Below are 9583 nucleotides of genomic sequence, written 5' to 3'. Positions count from 1 at the left end.
AACATGAAAAGGTACACAGGTTGTTGAACTAGCAAGGCAGTACAGCAAATCTATGTCAATGATATGCACAGTAATTGCTAAGAAAAAGGGTATTATGAGTGCTAAAGTGGCAAAAGACATATAAAAAATCACAAAACAAAGTATACAAACACTTGAGGATGTTGAAAAGTTGTTATTAATTTGGATACACAACAAGGCATTAGCAGGTGATAGTGTTTCAGAGGCCATCATTTGTGGAAAAACAAGGCTATTGCACAAAGATCTTATATGGAAAACCCCCTGGAACGAGTGATGCAGATACGAAAGAGTTTAACCACTGCACTGCGCAACGCGCCTTGAGGCTCTCGACGGGTGGTGCGCAAAAGGCCTCAGGAATCTCACAGGTATAGCAAATGATTCAAAACTCCAGCGGCTACATGGGGTTCACATCAACTTCCTCAGGGCTCTTGTAAACAGACAGCATTTTTTTTTTAAATCGTGGGAAGCATTCCCGGGTGTGAGAGCCTCAGCACTGAGTGAGCAACCAAGGCTGGCGCACGCAGCATGAGCTCACAGCACTGCTGTTCAGCTTGTGACCACAGCATTGCCTAATAATGTCAAAATATATATGTAACTGGTATTATTTAGCCATAATAGTATTACAGAAGAGCCTGAGTGTGATAATGACTGTACAATGTCCCAGGTACAATGTACAATCAGTGAATCAATGCTGTTCAAGATGTTCACAGCGCTAGTCACAGCACCACAACATTATTTCGCCCATCTAGGAATCTTCAAATGACTTCTCATGTTCCTTTCCACAATAAACTAGTGGGAAATTATTCATTTACAGGATTTAGTGACCAGGATTCTGATAATAGCAGGATTGTGGTGATAATTAGCGCTGTGAAACGTATTGTGGGAGGAGGAATTTTGGTGAGGAGGGAGAGAATCATGGTAGTGTCACTGTGTTGCAACCACTCTTGTTTGGACTTACCATACTAGCTTAGTGGTTCGCTATGGTGTACACAAATGTAGATACTTATATGTAATGGTTGTATATAGTATAACAACAGCAACAGGAGAATATTGGAAGGAGCCATGTAGGTGAGGGAGGTGGTATCGTACTCATAGCGTTATCTGCTGTGTAACTTGTCATGCAGTGTATGGTGGCCATTGTGTTGTTTGGACACAATACCAGCTTAGCTGTATAGTTTTGGTAAATTAAACATGTAGATACTTATACATAACATGTGTAAATAGTGTAATAAAAACAATAACAGTATGGTGGGAGGAGCAATGTTGGGGACTAAGGTGTTGGAGAGCTGAGGGGAGGTCTGGCTGGGTGTGGCAGCTCACACTTGCTTTTTGGGCTCACCATACCAACTTAGTGATTTATTATGGTGAACACATATGTAGATGGGTATATACAATGTGTGTATATAGTGTAATAACAGCAAAAACACTGTTTGATTGATCATAGAATAAAATATATGTCACTTATATGTGCCCCATAATTTTGAGCATTGTGATGATCCCCACTTTAAACTATATAAATTCCACAAATTACACACTTTTGAATAATATTACAGCAAAAAACAGAGAAGAAATGAATGAAAAACATCAAAATAATTGTGAAACATTATATTCGCGGCAACTGCTGCCCCATGGGGTGGCGGGGCTGACTGACCCCGAGCGCTCTATCGCTCAGTGCCCATAATTTGCTCAACTTCCCAGCTCCATCATGGCTAAAGTATGTCACATAAAATATTTTTTTTTAGTTTCCCCATGATCAGAGACTGTATTTTAACAATATAACAAAAGAAAATAATTTTTTTGAAATTATTTTTGGCGCACCATGGGTGTGTCTTACATTAATGCAGAGCAGATCAGTGGATAAGGCGAGCAGGGGATGATTTGAGAAATTTAGAAAAAGAAGTGGCATTCACAGTGTTGTGAGAGTTGTGAGTAATTACCTAAGTGTAGTTACTGGATGAGAGCTTCGCTCGTGGTGTCCTGTCTTCCCAGCACTCTTTGTCATATAACACTGAAATTACTGACAGCTTTGACCACCACCACTTTCTCACCTAACTTGTTCCAACTGTCTACCACTCTGTTTACAAAAGTATATTATCTTATATTTCTCCAGCAGCTTTGTTTCGTTAGTTTAAATCTATGACCTCTTGTTCTTGAAATTCTGGGTCTCAGGAATTCTTCCCTATCAATTTTATCGATTCCTGTTACTATTTTGAACGAAGTGATCATATCGCCTCTATTTCTTCTATCTTCTAGTTTTTGCATATTTAATGCCTCTAACCTCTCCTCGTAGCTCTTGTCCTTCAGTTCTGGGAGCCACTTAGTGGCATGTCTTTGCACTTTTTCCACTTTGTTGAAATGCTTCTTAAGATATGGGCACCATACAACCGCTGCATATTCCAGCTTTGGTGTAACAAAAGTCGTGAACAATTTCTTTAGTATTTCTCCATCCATGTATTTAAAAGCAATTCTGAAGTTAGAAAGTGTAGCATAGGCTCCTCGCACAACGTTCTTAATGTGGCTCTAAGGTGACAGTTTTCTATCTAGAACCACCCCTAGATCCCATTCTTTGTCAGAATTCTTTAAAGATCTCTCGCATAATTTATAGGTTGTGTGGGGTCTATGTTTTCTAATTCCAAGTTCCATAACATGGCATTTATTCACATTCAATTCCATTTGCCAACTGTTGCTTCATATACTTATTTTGTCCAGGTCTTCTTGAAGGGCATGACAATCATCCAGGTTTCTTATCTTTCCTATTATCTTAGTATCATCAGCAAACATGTTCATATAATTCTGCATTCCATCTGGTAGATCGTTTATGTAGACAATGAACATTATCGGTGCAAGAACTGAACCCTGTGGTACTCCACTTGTGACATTCCTCCAATCCGATATATTGCCTCTGATTACTGCTTTGCGTAATAGTGGCTTTAGGCATTGTATGCACTAGCTCTACCTATAAGTCAACCAATCCTTGTAAAAATTTATTGTATGTATGTACCTTACCTAAATAAAATTGTATTGTATTGTATTGTATTACGGCCCTCATTTTTCTGTTAGGAAATTTTTCATCCATGTTTGAAGCTTACCTGTTACCTCTTCAATGTGTTCCAGTTTCCAGAACAACCTCTTATGTGGAACTCTATCAAAAGCCTTTTTTAGGTCCAGATAGATGCAGTCAACTCAACCATCTCTTTCCTGTAAAATCTCTGTGGCTCGATCATAGAAACTGAGTAAATTCGTTACACAGGATCTTCCAGATCGAAAACCATACTGTCTGTCTGATATTATATCGTTTTTCTCCAAGTGTTATACCCCATTTAGTTTTAATTATTTTTTCCAATATTTTGACTATTACACTTGTCAATGAATCAGGTCTATAATTGAGGGGGTCTTCCCTGCTACCACTCTTGTAGATTGGAACTATGTTAGCTTTTTTCCACGCATCAGCTACAACTCCTGTACACAGGGATGCCTGAAAAATAAGTTGAAATGGAATGCTGAGCTCAGGTGCCCATTCTCTCAGAACCCATGGTGAAACTCCATCTGGACCAACTGCTTTGTTCTTACTAAGCTCCTTGAGCCTTTTTTCCACTTTGTCTCTAGACACCTCTATGTGCTCTATGTTGTTTTCTGGCATTCTTATTGTGTCTGGTTCCCCTGAAGATTTCATTTTGTACAAACGCACTTTGGAACTTTTCGTTTAATGTTTCACACATTTCATTTTCATTTTCCGTGAATCTATTTCCCATTTTCAACCTCTGAATATTATCCTTTACCTGCAATTTGTTGTTTATGAATGTATAAAATAGACCTGGTTCTGTTTTACATTTGTCCACAATCCCTTTTTCAAAATTTCTTTCTGCCTCTCTCCTCACTGCCGTATAGTTGTTTCTCACATCTTTGTATTGCTGGTATATTTGGGGGTTTGACCTCTAAGTATATTGATTCCATTTTTGTGTCTTTTGATCTCTGGCCCTCTCGCAATTTCTGTTGATCCAATCCTGTTTCCTAGTAGTTGAGTGTTGTGTTGTGTGTTGTGACTTGGTGGAGGAACACAGCAAAGAACTGACCATTGAAGAACTTAAAGCCTTTCACAAGAAGCAGCAACAAGAGGCAGCTGAGGAAATTTCTTTAGGGGAGGAAGAATGTTCGCGAGTAAGGTGTTGGAGAAGTGAGGGAGGGCTGGCTGGGTGTGGCAGCTCACACTTATTTTTTTGGGCTCACCATACCAAGTTAGTGGTATGGTGAGCCCAAATAAGCAGTACCGAATGTCCCTTCCTCAACAAGTAAGAAGTGGTGTAGACTATGGGAAGAAATGCAAACTTTTGTTGAAACGACTCACCCAGAGCAAGCTGTAGTAGGCCGTTACCTTAACCTTTTTAATGACACTGTGATGCCTCACTACAGATAAGTGTTACAACATAGGGAAAAACAAGTCTATATGGAAAAGTTTTTAGTGAGACAAACAATAAGTGAGCCACAACCAGGTCCTAGTGGTATTCCTGCAAAACGAAGGAGAGAGAGTACCCCAGAGAAGTTCCCACTGCATGATGTTAGAATGGAAGGGGACTCCCCTTCCAAACAGGTGTTAGCACCTGTCCTCCCCTCCCCCTTCTCCATCTTCCATACGAAGAGTCATCAATAAAAAGGTATGCTATAACTTGTACATACTATAGTACTAAATATTTGTGTGAATTAGGTATGAAATTTATTTTGAAGTTAATATTTTTGGGAGTGTGAAACGGATTAATTCTATTTATATTATTTCTTATGGGAAAATTTGTTTTGGGTTGCACATTTTCGGCTTACGAACAATCGCTGGGAATGGATTAAATTCATAAATGGAGGGGCCCTGTATTTATTTTTTTTTAGCAATTTTGACTTGTCATTAGCAGTAACTGTCATATTGTACTCTATATTTTATCTACATTATTATTATTAATGAATAAAATTATAATCAATAGTAATGATGATAAAAATAATAATGTTATTTCATTATTCATTATTATTATTAACACCTTGCATGGGCCGATGTGTGCACCCCAGCCAACCCCAAGGGGGCCTGACGACGTAGTGCACAGTGCTTGGGATTTGTAGTCCTAAGAGTCCGGGTTCGATCCCTGCCAGAAGGTGGAAACAAATGGGCAGATTTTTATCACCTGATGCCCATGTTACCTAGCAGCAAATAGGTACCTGGGAGTTAGACAGCTATTACAGGGTGCTTCCTAGGATGTATGTGTGTGAAAATTAGGATTAAGGACTTGCCCAAAATGCTATGCATGCTAGTGGCTGTACAAGAATATAAGAACTTTTGTACAGTACTATACAGTATATAAATAAGGTTCCCACACCCACACTACAATGTGTGGGTGCGGGGAACACTCTTTCCAGTGTTCTGACCTCAATTTTCGTGCTGTCATTCATTTTGGTATTAAATTGTTTGCAATATAATTCTCTAGAGGGATATATGCATGTAAGATAAAAAAAAAAAACAGTGTATCCCACCACCGCATACCCCAAAATTGGCCAAGCGTTATACGTGAGCGTGCAACTGCATTAAATGTGTATACTCTTTACAGTTTTCTGACCTCAATTTTTGTGCTACATCATTCATTTTGGTATCATATTGTTCGCAATAGAATTCTCTAAATGGATATATGCATATAATGTAAAACAAACAGGCGCGCTACCCATAGCAAACCAGAAAATCCGCCGAGCATTACCCATGAATGAGCACTCATCTGCACACCCACAACACCCGCACTAAAATGTGTATACTCTTTTCAGTTTTCTCACCTCATTTGTCCTGCTATGTCATTCATTTTGGTATCAAATTGTTCACAATCGAAAGGCACACATTTTAGAACTTGTCCCATAATAATCAAACAATAAATGGAATTTTGGACACATCACCACACAAGTATTTATAATCTTTTCAGTCTTCTGGCCTCAATTGTCATGCTATGTCGTTCATTTTGGTATCAAATTGTTCACAATCTAAAGGCGCGCATTCTAAAACTAGTCCCATAAATATCACACAATAAATGGAATTTTAACAAATATTTGAATTTTGGATGCAACATGCATCCCCACCAGACATTTGTAGAGTTATTTATGGATGGAATTTCCGTCCCTGCCCGCCGAAAGTGTTCACATAATATATCAATGAGAGTACCAAGTGTTCAGGTTCGAATCCTTCTCATGGCTCCTGCTGATTTTCTCAATGATGATAATAATTATAATGTTAATAATAATAATAATAATATACAGAGAAATCACAATAATGTGATATATCAATGAACGAATTCACAAAGGCCTTGATGAGAATTTGAACCTATGTGATGGATGTTCTCAGATGTGCTCTAGTCAACTCCAGCATCCAGCACATAGGTTTGAATCCTCATTAAGCCCCTTGTGAATTTGTTCATTGATATATCATGTTATTGTGATTTCTTTGTGTATTGAAGTCAGAGGTAGAACTATTTGGTTGACAGAGCCCATATGTGCATGTAAATGGGTGAATTGTAAGAAACCCTGGTTAAGCTTCGGGGGAAGCCTCAGGATCCTTGTGGGGGCAGTGGCACTCCAGGTTGTAATTCTTATACTGTGTCTTGGTACAGTTAACTAGAGTGCATCTGAGAACATCCAGCAAATAGGCTTGAATCCTCATCAAGACCCTTGTGAATTTGTTCAGTAATAATAATAATAATAATAATAATAATAACAATAGTTCAGTTGAAATAAGTTACATATGGGAGTGATCACATATTTATGCATAAAAGAACTAAAAATATTTAATATCAAATTTACTCTTAATGATTTCATGCTGAAGAAGTTCGTTACTGTCCAAAGTTGGCAGAAGAATCAGTAGTATTATTATAATGGCTCTTCATGTGAGCTGTCAGGTGAACTTTTTGTATAGAGCGATACGGACAATATGGACATGCAAAGGGTTTCTCTCCTGTGTGTGTAAGAACATGTCTTTTTAAATTATCTGCAATAGTAGTGTTGTAAGTACAGTGAGAACAAGAAAAAGGTTTTTCTCCTGTGTGAATCCGTGCATGACGGATGAGGTTTGATTTGACGATAGTTGAATAGGAACAGAAGGAGCAATGGTGCATCTTGCCACTTAGTGCGTAGGTCCTCTCGCCTCTTAAAGGTCCTCTCCATGCAGCTCTCAGACAGTCACTCTCCAGTCCTACCTGTTGAGGATGCCTAGCTTACTCAAAGTCATACAGCATGAAATTTTTAATTACAGTATATAAATAAGTTGCCATAAAATTAAATCTTATAACTTCATGGGAATGACATAATATTAACCACTTACCTGATGACTTTTATTTATACAAGATGTCCATATTAATCATGTTTAATTTTGTTTATACTCTCTTATGCTTAACTATGACCAAAAGAGGTTTAAAAAGATGGTTACACTTATTCTTAATTACTGTACATATTTTACATCAAATATAAACATATTCTCTAATTGCCAAATTTACATTTCTGAAAAATTAGATTGTAGCATTACCACCAAATTCACTTAACCATTAAACTGCACAACGCGCCTGCAGGCCCACGTCTGGTTTGCACAAGGCGCCTCCGGGTATTTTTATTTTTCACGTTCCATTCATAACTCCCGCGGCTATATGGGGTTCACATCAGCTTCCTCAGGGCTCTTGTAAACAGACGCCATATTTAAAAAAAATTCTGGTCCACATTCCCGGGTATGAGAGCCTCAGTAGTGAGTGAGCAACCGAGGCTGGCGCTCGCAGCATGAGCACACAGTACTGCTGCTCAGCGTGTGCCTAAATCAGCAGTTCAGCATCGTCTAATAATGTCAAAATATATATATATATAACTTGTATTATTTAGCCATGATAGTATTATAGAAGAGCCTGAGTGTGATAATGACTGGGTACAATGTTCAAATATTAGTGATTCAATACTGTTCACGATGTTCACAGTGCTAGCCACAGCACCACAGCATTATTTCGTCCATCTAGGAATCTTCAAATGACTAATTAGGTTCCTTTTCAAAATAAACATGTGGTCGATTATTCATTTACAGGAATTAGTGACCAGGATTGTGATAATACCAGGATTGTGGTTATAATTAGCATTGTGCGTAGTATTGTGGAAGAAGGAATTTTGGTGAGGGAGGGAGGGAGAGAATAGAGGTAGCCTCACTGTGTGTGTGGCAGCCACTCTTGTTTTGCTCACCATACTAGCTTAGTTGTTCGCTATGGGGGAACACATATGTACATGGGTATATACAGTGTGTGTATATAGTGTAATAACAGCAACAGGAGTATATTGAGAGGAGCTATTTTGGTGAGGGAGGTTACATCGTAATCGTAGCGTTGACTGCTATGTGATTTTTCATGCAGTGTAGTGTATGGCATTTTTCATGCCCGGATTCTTGGAACTCCATATTCATCAAGAACTGTAAAAAACCATTATCGCAGGCCCTCCACATTCTGTGGAGACAAAGCCTAGATACTGGCGTTATTCCTGATATACTAAAAACAGCAGAGATAGCACCACTTCATAAAGGAGGAAATAAGGCAGAGGCAAAAAATTACAGACCGATAGCACTAACATCGCACATTATAAAAAATTTTGAGAGAGTGCTAAGAAGTAAGATCACAAAATACATGGAATCACAGCATCTCCATAACCCCGGACAACATGGTTTCAGAACAGGGCGCTCTTGCCTGTCGCAGTTGCTGGACCAATATGATATGGCATTAGATGCTATGGAAGACAAACAAAACGCTGATGTAATTTACACAGATTTCGCAAAAGCTTTTGATAAATGTGACCATGGCGTTATTGCACATAAAATGCGTTCAAAAGGAATTACCGGAAAAATAGGCAGATGGATCTACAATTTCCTGACCAACAGAACCCAATGTGTAATAGTTAACAAAATAAAATCCAGCCCATCAACCGTGAAGAGCTCAGTCCCCCAGGGTACTGTGCTTGCTCCAGTACTTTTTCTCATCCTCATATCGGACATAGACAAGAACATAACCTATAGCACTGTATCATCCTTTGCAGATGACACTAGGATCTTCATGAGAGTAGGCAACATAGAGGACACGGCAAACCTCCAGTCAGATGTAAATCAGGTCTTTCTGTGGGCTACAGAAAATAATATGGTGTTTAACGAAGATAAGTTCCAGCTCATGCGCTATGGAAAAAATGAAAATATAAAAACGGAAACCACGTACAAAACTCAGGCAAATCATAACATAGAACGTAAAGGCAATGTAAAGGATCTGGGTGTACTCATGTCGGAAGACCTTACCTTTAAAGAACACAATAAAGTAGCCGTCACAACTGCAAGAAAAATGACAGGTTGGATAACAAGAACTTTTCACACTAGAGATGCTATACCGATGATGACACTTTTCAAAACGCTTGTGCTCTCTAGAATGGAGTACTGCTGCACAATGACAGCCCCTTTCAAAGCCGGAGAAATTGCTGACCTGGAGAGTGTGCAGAGATCCTTTACTGCTAGAATCCACTCAGTAAAACACCTAAACTATTGGGACCGACT

Source organism: Procambarus clarkii, chromosome 59 (genome assembly GCF_040958095.1).
Source record: "Procambarus clarkii isolate CNS0578487 chromosome 59, FALCON_Pclarkii_2.0, whole genome shotgun sequence".
In the NCBI taxonomy this organism is placed as follows: domain Eukaryota; kingdom Metazoa; phylum Arthropoda; class Malacostraca; order Decapoda; family Cambaridae; genus Procambarus; species Procambarus clarkii.
The sequence above is the reverse complement of the archived record's forward strand: the minus strand, read 5'-3'. Positions refer to the sequence as shown.